Source organism: Sinohyriopsis cumingii, chromosome 1 (genome assembly GCF_028554795.1).
Source record: "Sinohyriopsis cumingii isolate HCF-2022 chromosome 1, ASM2855479v2, whole genome shotgun sequence".
NCBI lineage: Eukaryota > Metazoa > Mollusca > Bivalvia > Unionida > Unionidae > Sinohyriopsis > Sinohyriopsis cumingii.
In genome coordinates, this window is record NC_142961.1 from 143,024,579 (window position 1) to 143,038,147 (window position 13,569).

General features: G+C 36.0%; 1 protein-coding gene across 2 annotated transcripts in view; it reads left to right on the forward strand.

Annotated features, from left to right (window-relative positions):
- Nucleotides 1-6,457: 6,457 nt before the first annotated feature.
- The window catches only part of LOC149808055 (uncharacterized), a 147,232-nt gene continuing 140,120 nt past the window's right edge, over nt 6,458-13,569 (forward strand). Inside the window, exon 1 of one of the 2 annotated variants that reach the window (XM_089973103.1) lies at nt 6,458-6,688. The gene's annotated coding sequence lies outside the window, so the exon portion shown is untranslated. Of the gene's footprint in view, nt 6,689-10,231; nt 10,311-13,569 lie in introns of those variants that run through there. The other variant, XM_089973109.1, reaches the window with a different exon arrangement.

Genomic DNA, 13,569 nt, shown 5'->3' on the forward strand with positions numbered 1-13,569 from the left:
TCTGTTATATCTCTACATTTTAAACAATTGCTGCCCCTTATATAGGGGTAAACAGTTTTGGGAGTATAGTACATTTTTATCATGTCACTTGATATGTGATATATCTGAATATGTTAAAAATCCAGTTGTTAGTGTGATGCATGTATTGAAATTTGGATATATCAGAGCTCTACCATCTCAATGTCAAAGGTTTTGATGATGTGCCATCAGAGAAAATCTTTGACTTTCTAAAAGAATGCAATTTATATATATAAAGATATTATGTTTCTGCTCTAACAAAGGCATCATGGCATTGTTTGATGGCACACATTATTCCATCAATGGAAAGGAAATAGAACCAATTCTTGGCAATGTTGACATTGCCACAACGATTTTCAGACTCCTCAGATACTGCAATGATTTTGGGAAGTTGCCTGGCCAGTCTTTGTTGTTCTGTATGGACTCATAATGCAGATCGTAAACTGTTTACAGTGTGTCCGGCTGTGGACCATACAGTGCTCCCATCCACCCTGACCCCAACACTCGAAATACTGTAATAGATTTCATGTTTACCAGTACTAATTTTAACCTTGGATTTCAGCACCATCAGTTACAACTTCATGGATACTATTTCCTGTTTTTGTGTGCAGTTCTTCTATAAAGTTATTTTGGAACCAAACAACAAAAATCATGTAAACCTGTAAAGGTACTACCAGCGATGCAATTTGGCATGATAGAAATGCCACTGCTGGTCAAGTTGAGTTGACTACATTAACATTGTGGGTGCCTGTGCTAATCCTTTTAGTGGCCACAGAATCATGTTTGTTGTCATTTATGAGTTCTTAAACCATGTCAGTGTTGTCGTTTCTCACGCTTACCACAGACTTTAAGTCGGACATTAAAACTCAGGGACAGTTAACATACCAAATAAGTGCCCAATATGGCCTCAGTGCACCAAAACACATTTGTGGCATTTCAATTTCAACGTGGGATAAATTATCAAGCTTGTAGTGTGATATTTGACGAACTATGAGTGCCTATAGTTTCTCTGTGGCTAAACGGTCATCAGGAAACCACACAAGAAATTTTACTCAGCTTTACAGACAAGTTGTATGTTTATATGAAAAGCTATGGTTATACATGCACCAGCATCGAAACATTGACACAGGTCTGCAGATTTCTTAGAATGACTTCTGCACGTTTATTACTTAGCGTTGAAAAACTTGGACCTGTTCAGGCAGTCCGGTGTTGACATGTATTTTTATGCACATATTACAAACCCCGCTAGGAGCGTAGGTGGCTGAATGTTGGTCTTTGATGCACTTATAGAAAACCAATAACATAGTGGTTGAATTTGTCCTATCAAAAAGTTTTGGTTGGCCGTAACCCAAAGCAGCTTGCGAAAAAATTTCAGTACAACAAAAGTTGCTGGGTCAAATTGACGCTTTCTTAGAACTACAATTATTCCCATGTGGTTGACCCAAATGCATCTTAATCAGCTTCATGCGGCCAAGCGAAAGAATACCGCAGTAACATTAAAAAGATCTAAGTCAGAGTGGAACAAATGCAAAAGATGGGTGCAATGTTTCGCTTTCTCGCATCCATTCCAGCTTTATTAACAGCTGCGGTTGCAAAAGTGGCATCGTTAGGGACTATTGGAACTGCGTCCAGGATGGCTCAGAATAAAACGGTTGGAGGATACATAGCGTTTCGAAAAAAGGAAAAGGTCTTCGACTACCCACTTGGTCTTGAGAAGATTGGGATCAAGATCTTCGGTGGTCTGTTGTGGCCTCACCGTTAACCTGTTGGCAAATGTCATTCAAACATTTCCGAAGTGTCTTTTTGCGGGATGAACTTACATCGATGATTCAGCGCACTATGGAAACTGTTATCATTAGCATGGAATTAACATGACCTGGAACGCATTGGGTAGCATACGTGATAACGCCTCGACATCTTTTCTATTTTGATTCATACGGGCTTGCACCACCACTTAAGTTGTTGATTATTCACATGGTGGCTTTGCCACTCGACGACGACCTCTCTTTTACGCAATGCTGCTGTTGCAAACTCGTCTGGACAGACCAATATGCCGACATGCTAAAGCATTGCGTGCACTTGAGCGTTCACCAATCACGCAAAAGCTTATTGATTTTCTATTATCACTTAAAAAGTAAACTTAATAGTATACAAAATGCCTGTTGACATTTACAGACGCCCAATCGCCCGAGGACGCGCCCCTCCTGCATACCTGACTTGGGTTGCCACCAAAGCAGATTTGACTGAGTTTACCAGTCTTTTTGTTGTTGACATCGACCGTGGTGAGCTTGAGATTTTTTAAAGTCGAACTGATAAACGTAAAACATCTAATATTCAAGAGGTTGTTGTGAAGATGCGAGGTGCTGTTTCTAAAATCTGGCTGAAATCAATAAAATCGGGGAATCGTGGACATTTGTATATCGATTGCGATCGATATACAATGCTGACAATGCTGATGCTACAACAAAACAGTACGTGGATGAACATATCGCCGAGGTGTCTTTACCACAGTGCGTAGTAAATTCACGGGGCATATTCAGGAGCATATTAACCAACGAAGGAGAGAAAGAAAAGTGGTATAGAAAATGGCCGACTTGTTTTCACTGCAGTTGAGGAAACTTTGATATACCCAAACATCACATCTTAAAGGTGTTCTAGTCTGGATGGTACTAATTCACAGTAGCCGGCTTGAGTAGCGAGTAGAGTGCAATAACAATGGTGATAAATGAAAACCAGCGCAGCAAACCATCGGTAACCGTCAAACACGGTAATGTTAAAAAATTGCTCAGGCATACAATATCGGTGTCGTTGGTCGCGAATGTTTGAATGACTCAATATTTATCCGTGCGGGCACTTACCTATCTTTAGTGTTTGTGTTTTTGTGATTATATTTATCATCATATATAAGTGTTGAATTCTGACCACGATGATAAGGTTGCGGAATTTGCCGACGGGGTGTAAGACCGGATGACAGCAGATGCTAACACTGCTAATTTCGTTCCACATGTTGATGCATATACATGCGTCAGAGTGGTGTTAACAGACCTTCGTGTACACTGAAATATAATCTTATTAAGGGCCAGACAGAAATTGTTAATTTAGACCACACAGATGTACCAGTACAAACTAGAGGCGAACTTGGCGTTGTATCATTAACACACGAAAACTCTAGTTGAATACACCATCAGGGATGTAAATACTCATTGATTGTTTCTACAGCAAGGAAGTGAAGTTCACCGACAAATCCCCGTCCTCCACCGTTGCATTCTCCACTGACTGTTGCGTAAACATCAACTTAAACAAGAGAAAATGTCGACTGTTATGTAACAAGGATGCATTTGAAAATGTGAGTGTTTTGAAGAAGACGAGAACAATCGTCTCAAAATTGTTCAGCCAGTATGGTTTCATATCAGCATAAGCCAGACACAAGAACGCACAATTGCCAGAAACTTAAATATTCTCCCGAAAGATCTTTTCAACTGCGACAGTTGTACCAGTGAAAAAGAGGAATTGGTTAGAAGTGCGTTTGCGTGCTGGACCTGATGAAGCCAGCGTGTTGAGCAATTATATTAATAGAAGAACTATGATAAACCCTCCAAGTTGCCGACGCCAAAGAAAGAAAAAATATTGGAAGCGGGGTAACAGCTGCGAGATCAAATAACCAAGAGAACCGCGCTACTCGTGAAATAAAAGCGCATGTTCGTGACTGTTGGTTCTATTTGCGGAATGGCAGCGACAACCGCTGTTGGTGTGGGTATGGCGGGAATCACGACTACGTAAAGTATGTAGGCACGCCAGTCGGAATTGTTGGAGTCGTAACGATAGTAACGGGTGTGACTTGTGGCGCTGGTAAAATAATCTCGTCGCGGCTGACTTCGCGAGTACATGTCTCTTCAGAGCTTATCGCGGCGGGGCGGCTAAAAGCAGTCTGGATACAATTACCAAGCTGAGGATAAAATGATTAGCATGGCCGAGTTCGACACAGTGTTGGCCAAAATAGAAAACTACTGGTGACTCCAATCACAGATACGGAATTGGAGCATTAATAAATTTGATTTACAGACTATGAATAAAGTTTGCATGTTTGCCGGTGCACTTATGGAAAGTCCCATATCCTGAAACCATAATCATCTCTGGTATGACTTCTCATTTGGTTGATTAACAATAATATTATAATAATAGTGGGTTTTTTTGGCTACTGATCTAAGTTTAAAACTTGTACCCCATATGACTTTCCTCTTGCATGGGCGCCTCTTGGTACTTTCAGGTATGGGCCTGCGCGTTTGATGTGAGGACAAAGTCATGGGGGAGGGGGTATATGGTTTGGACCTATATCAGTAAAACATATTCACACACTACTGTATGCGTAACTGAAATTAGTCGTTACCTAATATTCCTACCGTGACCGCTCCGGTGGCCTAGTGGTTAGAGCGTCCGCCTCGGATGCGGTAGGTCGTGGTTTCAATCCCCGGCTGAGTCATACCAAAGACTTTAAAAAATGGTACTATCATCTGCCTCGCTTGGCGCTCAGCATTAAGAGGTTAGTGTTAGGACTGGTCGGCCTTGTGTCAGGATAATGTAACTGGGTGGGACATCATGCTACATGCCTGCGGCATGATGCCCCAGTGCTAGCCATCACTATAAACTGCCACACTGCAGACATCGTAGCGATTAGACAGAATGCTTTTTAAATCTACGTTAAAATTTCAAATCACACACACACACACATTCCTACCGGCTATTGACTGGAGTGATGATGAATGAAAGTTTAAAGATAAAAAGGTTATTTTTTATAAAAAGGATTAAATAATTAATAATGTTTGAGCAAGTTAAAAAGAAACTTTGAACACAAACATACCCCAAAAATATTTAGAAAAATTGGGATGCCGCCGCGAGTCAAACTCGAAGCCTCCTGATTGGCAGCTGTGACGCACAGAAAGGCAAATGTGGGTGTTAATATGTGACAAGATTAATTCCCCGTCCTAGGGCGGGTGTAAAGAAAAAGATTTTTTTTTTTAAATTTAAAAAGTAAAAAAAAATTGTGATGAGTGAGTTTAAAAGAAAGTTTGAAGATAAAAATACAAAACGTTACAATAACGTTTCGCCAGTTATTATATACTTTTGAGAGTGACGTATGTAAGGTGAAGTTGTTTGCATGTAAAACATGCACAATGGAGAGAATGTTGGCATACCTCTATGCTACATTAATGTAATGTAGATGATATTTCTTTGAATATTGTACTTTTGGAAATTGTACATGATCTAAGCACACTGTTAACTATAGTGACTGCTCCCTTGCGCTAAAACAAAATCAGCCTGAATTAGTCTAAAGTACACTATCCATAGCAGCTATTAAAATAGGGAACATGAATTTTGCCAGACTAGACAATACCAGCTTCTGACAGTGCAATGAATGAATTACCAGATATATAAAATGTATTAAAAAAAGTTATCGGCTCTTTTTTATACAATTTACTTCTGAAGTTCAGGAAGTGAAAATGACCAAGTGGAGCTAGCACACTTATTTGAAAGGTGCACATCTGGAGTAAGGCCAATCTGTATACTCTATAACCTATATTACACCCATTAATCATACACCAAAATAAAGGGAATTAAAGGTTCTTTAAATTATACCTAAGATATACAAGGTCTTTTTTAAATAGCCAGCATAACCAGTGAGGAAAGCCAGGGAAATTCGTTTTCTTTAAAATTCTATTTAAAAAAATGCGAAACTGTAGAGCGCCACTAAAAGAGTTGTGACGCACGGAAAGAACATATTTAAATATATTCCATATTACTTGTATGCTACTTTCTCCATGATTATGCGTAATGTATAATTATATTTTGTTATTGACTTTAGTCCAAAATCAAGTTCACTGTATACCCGACTAGAGACTTTGATTTTGTAAACAAGATGATATAGTAATATTTCTCTGGAGTGTAGATTAAATGTTAGGATTGGATGTAAATATGTTCGTCTTAATCTAGGACATTGGTATTCCCCCCATGGAAAAATCTGTAGTCTGGCTATACATCCACGTTTGTTTGTATCCCCCTAAGGCTACCGATTTCAATAAGGGAAACCTTAATGTGATAAAAAGTGCAAGGAACTTAGGTTATTGATTCACTGATTTACAACACCGTCATGGTCTGTGCGTTTCACGCTTAACGGAAGTTTTCAATATAATAGACGGATATGCTGGAGATATATTTCCAGTTCCTGCAAAAGTCCATTTCCAGCAAAGGGGTTATATATATATATATATATATATATATATATATATATATATATATATATATATATATATATATATATATATATATATATATATATATATATTTATCTGTCTGTGTGTGTGTGTGTCGTCTGCTTCCGATTTTTACAATGTCGAATCAAGCAAAGATAAAGAATGACAACAACAAATTTGCCTTTCACGTAGATTTAGCAAGCGGTTTAATTTCCATGTTCATGTTAGCAAAGGGATATAATTCCAAACTCTCAACGTCATGGTAATTTACGGAATTATCCGGCAGTTACCGAAAAGGATGAATTACGTCATTATGTTGTCTGATGGAAATAAAATAGCTCATAGTGTACGCAATATGGCGCCGTGTTGGTATGGAAAGGTGAAGGAGATGCCAGTATTAGTGCCATTCTGGTCACAGTCAGGTTAGAAATTATAAATCAATGATTCAGTTGACTTAGTTCTTTGCACTTTTTATCACACTAATCGTTTTCGTTATTGAAATTGGTAGGGGGTACGAACAAACGGGTATGTATAGTCAGATTATAGTATGCCTGATGTTGGCCATGTTCTATGTTATAATTTGAGTAATAGGCCTTATCTTCTTAACAACTTAGAAGGTTCTAGAAATGAGCGTTTGACCCTCATCTTGGTTCTGATAGTTTTGTTATATTATATTATATTGTTTTCTTGAAAAATTACTTATTCTTGCCTTAACATTTTGAGGCAGAATCAACCTCACTGTTGTGTTCTATTTTCGTTTGGGTGGAATTATTTATTCAAATTATTTTTTGCTGGAAATTCAAAGTACTCATCAATAATATTCTTGGACAGAAATTTTAATCCGGAACTATAGAGAATTAAAAAAGGACGTTTTTGGACTATATTATTGTGATCATCAAAAGACTGCTGCTACATGGTCACACTCTAGGCCATTAGCACATTACCATGTTCGAGAAATTAGGCACATCAGCGCATTCAAGATTAGAACATATTTGGAATACTAATGAAATTCAGTAGGAACTTTATATATTTGGACTTGTGATAAAACTTTTAGGACTATTTTGGATATAGTTCATAATATTTTTTTTTATATTTAAAACTTTTCATTTTGTATTCTATGGAAGTAAACTGTTTGTTGAATTTTACAAAACTTGTTAGTTTCAGTCTTTTCTGTAACTTAGTTTAAGACCATATGTTCATAACAGTAAATTAGGGCTTCGTGTACGGAATACAGATTTCTCTAAAATCATATGAGAAATGTGTTTTTTTACAATTATTTTTTTATTGTAATCCCTTAGAAATGTGGATTCTTCTGAATCATATGGGTTAAAATATCTGCACGTTAAAGAAAATGTCCAGGGATGGGGGTCACCTTGCCTATATCCTTTCTTGACTTCAATCCATGGTGAACATTGTCCATTTACAGCAACACAAGATTTTGTATTTTTAGAAGAGATGGATCCAGCCTTACAAATCTTTGCTAAAATTCAGAAAATTTAAAACACAAGGCCATAAAGAGTAGGAATATTTTCACTGATGTATCTGCCCTTAATAAAGACGGTTTACTTATAAATGGAAATAGAGGTTAAGTCTACTGCCTGATGATGCAAGTTTATACGAAACATTAGGTACGGAAACGGGTCTCCAGTTTCTTACAAACTGTTTTGGTTTATTCCTTTAGGGAGACATTATTATTTTTTCTTTCTGAGTTCATGATAGCTGACCGTTATTTTAGGCAAAAGTTTTGCTTTGACAAAATACTGACCAATATCTGTCCAAACGACTTTAAAGAACTCGACTGTAGATCCATCTGATCCTGGACTTTTGTTAATAGACATGTTTTTAAGACGTACTGTTGCTTCTATTAGTGTAACTGGGCCATTCATCGAGTTACTTTTTTTTATATTATCCAATTTAGGAATGTCTATAAAATTCAGTGAATCCGGAAGATCATCTGGGTCCACATTGTGATAAGAATAAAAAATTTCAGAGCATAATTTAGTTCTGTTAAAATTTCTTAGCTCATTTTGTGTAAATTTTCCAATTTATTTACCTAAATTTTGCATCTTCTTACTTGTATAGATTCTGCTTTCCAAATTTCAGAAATATTTTGAAATTCTTTCCCCATCTTAAGTCCATTTTACCCTATATCTTACTTTGATCCCTTCCCTATTTTGGCACGAATTTCCACACACTGGTTCTTTTACCTTTCTGATTCATGTTACTTATTTATATTGTTTTCCTCTTCTAAAATAGTCATGTCTTTGGTAATTTTGTTTTCCTGTTGAGCTTGTTGTCTCTTTCTTGTGTGAAACACGACAAATACCTTTGCCTCTGGAATTAGGCCGTAATTTGGTCTCAATAAGCCAAAGTCCGAATGAGCCAGCATCCATTTTTCGATCGATTAGCTTATTCTTTCGTATTTCACCAGATATTTTACTATATAGATAGACTGACTTGTTTTCAAAGGACGAATACCTTGTAAGACAAACGCCAAAGTTGATTAAAGATCAGATTACGTAAAGTACCATTACTGCAATCTCTCTGTCTCTCTCGTTTCTTTTTCTTCAGATACCTAGTGCGGCCATTCCCTTTCTGGTAGAAGTAAAAGAATATATATATATATATATATATATATATATATATATATATATATATATATATATATATATATATATATATATATATATATATATATATATATATATATATATCTGGGCTACCATCTGCTTTTAAATTAGTCAGATCAATAATCAGATTAGTTAGGAAATATATTTTTTTCCCCCTCTCTATCGAGGTATCATCCACAATAATTGTATATCAAGGCGCGTTGGGCTATCCGAGTCCTTGAGCACTGCAAGTATACATAATAAATAGAAAGGTGATTGCCAAGTTTGAGATGTCCCTAGTCATTACTGCAAACATTTTTACGTGAAAGAAACTTTAACAAAAAAAAATTATTACCGACATTATCCGACTCCTCCCACCCCTCATACGACCTACAGAAAATTTAACTGATAGTCAAATGGTTACAATTTATGCCTTTGATATACTTAAAATGCATGAGCTTCTGGGGTTTCGTCCTAGACCTCTTCAAGGAGTTTCGGCCCACAAACCTCTTGCATACTTGTTTATAAGCCCCCCCCCCCCCCCCCGCCGCTATTGATATATTGTTTTTGTAAATATGGTCTTGTTGGCAAAAATGTTTTTTTTTTTTTTTTAAATGAAGAAATGTTAAGATTAGTTTAAGAAATCAAGAATTTAAACAATAATTGTTAAAGTGTTAATGTTAAAAGACTTGCAAGGCTTATATATAATAGGTCATGTTAAAATGATGCGTTGAAAGTTCTATTGCGAGATTCAAAGTTCCGGTGCTTTTATATGTTCAAGTAATTAGTGTTAATGTTAAAAGACTTGCAAGAATCATATATAATGGGTTATGTTTTTGTTTAACATTTGTTTTCAACCGAGAAATCAATTGTAACGTTAGACCGCTCCGGTTGACCTATTGGTTAGAGCGTCCGCCTCGGATGCGGGAGGTCGTGGGTTCGAGTCATACCAAAGGCTTACAAAAATGGTACTTGGCGCTCAGCATTAAGAGGTTCGTGTTAGGACTGGTCGGCCTGGTGTCAGGATAATGTGACTGGGTGAGACATGACGCTACATGTCTGCGGCATGATGCCCCAGTGCTAGACATCACTATTAACTGTCACCGTGCAGACATCGTAGCGATATGACTGAAAAAGTGTTAAAGCTAAGTTGAAAATCCAAATCACACGCACACACACAATTGTTACGTTAGTTTTGTTTTTCAAAATGAATGTGTGTCGCATGGTCTGATGAATCAGCCACCAAACATATACTGATTTATCGGACCATACAGCTGTCGCAGAGGAAAATAATCGTGATATCACCCCTCAAACAGCCTTGTAATGACGTCATAGGGGATTCCTTCATCCGGGGTATTTAAAATTGATGCGGCGGTTTACGGATTCCTACCTTCACTACCCTTTGTCACAAATAATTCAGAATCTTGGTGACTATGTGAGTATACGTGTACATTTCCATATCCTGCGTTTATTATGTAGGTACTCAAACCGTTACTGTCTATCTACCCAGTTAAATCTTTTCTCACCTCTGACTGATTTGGGACGCCACTTAAATATTATATTGTCCTTGCAAGGTCCACATTTTGTGCGACACTCAGTTCTATGTCATTAAGTTATGTCATAGTTACGTGTTCTCTTCATTATTACAGACTTTCGTTTTATGATGGGTTCACTTAAATCGTGTTCGATGTATTGTTTTGAATGTTTGTGTTAACTGGCCTGTCATTAATGAGCTGGCGATGATCACGTTGCTAAACCAGCAGGGCTGAACTTTCCATTCATGTATTGATCTACTGTACAGTATACCTGTAATCTTTCATACTATACTATAGTATCTTGAATTGATGATTCGGAGTGAATTTGTATTCAGCAGTTATGCATGAGAGCGTTTTTAAAGCTCTCATCAGTCTTAGCCGATAGCTGTCTTTTCCAAATGCATTTAATGTTAACATAAGACAAATTAAATAATAAGTCTTGGTATATTTGGCTAACAGCATTGTGAATTGTACCATGTTCTCCGGTTGACCCAGTTTTGGACACAGGGGCTCGTATCGTTGCTTACAATTTACCTGTCATACATGTACTTTATAATATTATATTGTGCATGTATGACAGGTAAATTGTAAGCAACGATTGGAGCCACTGTGAATTTGAATGGAAAGTCTCTTAACTGTTTTTCACTGAACAGTGCTTTTGGTTTCTGTGGGGATTAAGAAATTGTTGTATGATATTCATAAATTTGAAGATCACAAATTCACTTTACTTTCCTCTTAATTTTCAAGCTAGGAAGTTAGAGGTAATTTAATATTTTACAGACACATATTTGTGTACTTCTTATCGCCAAATTCTTTTTCTGCATACTATGGTCCTATCCATAACCACATGGGACAGAATTCAGTTTTTCAGTTTTCGGTTGGTGAAGATATTCAGTTCACTCAGAAGCTGTGTTCTATTGTCCATGGTTTGTATGTCCAAATTAAATTTCAAATTGATAAATCAACGATTGTAATTTTTGTAATGCTTATATCAGTTATTTTGATCAGTTAATAGGGTGATTTAATTCATCACTTTTAATTTAGTGTGCTTCCCATGGCCTTTTAACTTATTGGTCCCAGTATGTTATCATTTGTGCCTGCAAAACTTCGCAAGTTTGCTGGTACTCATTGCACTAGTGCAAAACTTCGCAAGTTTGCTGGTACTCATTGCACTAGTGCAAAACTTCGCAAGTTTGCTGGTACTCATTGCACTAGTGCATATGTATACTTGTTTTATATTTCATTGATATTATTTTGTTTCTTCACTTTTGGGATAGTGTGTAAGTGTTTGAAAACATTTTTTGTTTCTTCTGCATGCTTATGTCAATGCTGTCAAAATGTTATGGGGAGATCACTGTAATTCAATTGATCTAATTCAGGCTTTCTTTTGCACAGTCTCCAACTGAATTTTAGAAGCATTGAGGTTAAATCCTCATCATTTCAGCAAATAACATAATATTTGTTTATTTACTGCAAAGTGGATAAAAAGACAAACATAAAGCAGAATCTTGGTTTGAAGAGAAATTGTTGCAAAATTGAGCCTACAGGATAGTTTTTGGTATGTTTAAAATGAGAGAGAGAGATGGCTATTAAGATACATTTACAGTGTGGGTTGATCATAAAAGAGGAGGGAACAATCAATATTTCTCTCATTGTGGTTGACTAGGATACCTGAAAAAGCCTGCACCTATTTTTTTAATTTACTTTTTTTCAGTTTCATAGTAATCAGCTTAATTAAAGATAAAGAGTTTTATAGATAGGATTATTGTTGCAAATTTGCATGCATATTAAATAGCAGATGTCAGTACACAATTTATTATTAAATTTCTATTATTCCCACTGACACAGAAAAAGTCATTGTCTATATTTATGTGGAATTCCAGGTATTTTTCCACCAAGAAAATCATTAACTTTTCCATACAAATATTGTACATGAATGCAGTCCAAAAATAAATGAAGTATACTTTCTTCATTCATTTTGCAAAAATCACACATTGAGGAGCCAGTGATTTTACGTTTAAATAGAAACATATTGGTTACTATAATATGTTAGTTGTTGGTTACTATAATATACATACTAAATTTATTGAAAAGTTCAGAATTCATTGTAGATGACTCTTTTAATTGGAATATTGTGTATTTGTTCACAATTAAAGATGTGATTTTGAAGCATATTTTTAAGAGCTTTAATGGATTATTTCTGTTTTTATTTTATCGACTTTATTGCTATATAAGAAATTACATCACTAAAATTTGAATGAAAATTCACTTGCAAATCTTTAGACTTAGAAATAGAGGAGAAATAGTTATAAAACCACTAGGGTTATTATGACTTTTAACTACTTGTCTCCATCCCACACCACCCTGATCTTTCTTAAGTAGTCTCCAATATACAAGCCAACATAACACACCCAGTCAATACAAAATTGGTTTGGAACAGAAATAATGTTTATCACTTTTATATGAACATTTATATGTAATATCAACAGTTAAGTTTTGTAAGGCCTAGTAAGTTGACAGTCCTTTAGTTGTTAAGTGTGTTAAGTGTTGTACAAAGTAAACTGGTAGGTAGTACACATTTTTCAGTTCTGAGTCTTGTATATTTGTGTATTACTGTCTCAGTTAGTATTACTAGGACATTAGGAAACAAAAATAACTGGTTAGCACAGTCAGGCAGGTGGTTGATAGTTATTTTGACAGATAAAAAATAAAAACACTAGTGCAAGTGTAGCAGAATGGTAAAAACAGTCAAGCAGACCCTCAGCAATATTTCAGTATTTGTACAGAGCTAAATGACATTGATGTATTTGATGGTTTTCATGTACATTGTTCAGGGCTCAAATTTAGACTCCTACATAAGGCTACAGTGTTTATAAATGAAAACAGCTTAGTTTAGTTAATTGTATGTATATGTTCACAAGATAAATGTGCAAATGAATATGCATGTTACTATAAGTGATGCATGAACTACCAGTTCCAATTAAATTGTATATTTTTCACGCCTTTCCTTAAGAGGACTGTTTAATAGGATTTTTCTTTTAATTCTTTTTTTAAAGTTTGTATGATTTTCACATTGAATGTGGCATTGCTAGGAGAAATCAGAAGTTGATGAACGTTGTTTGTTCACATGTTTGGTTGATTTACTGACAATGCCGATTT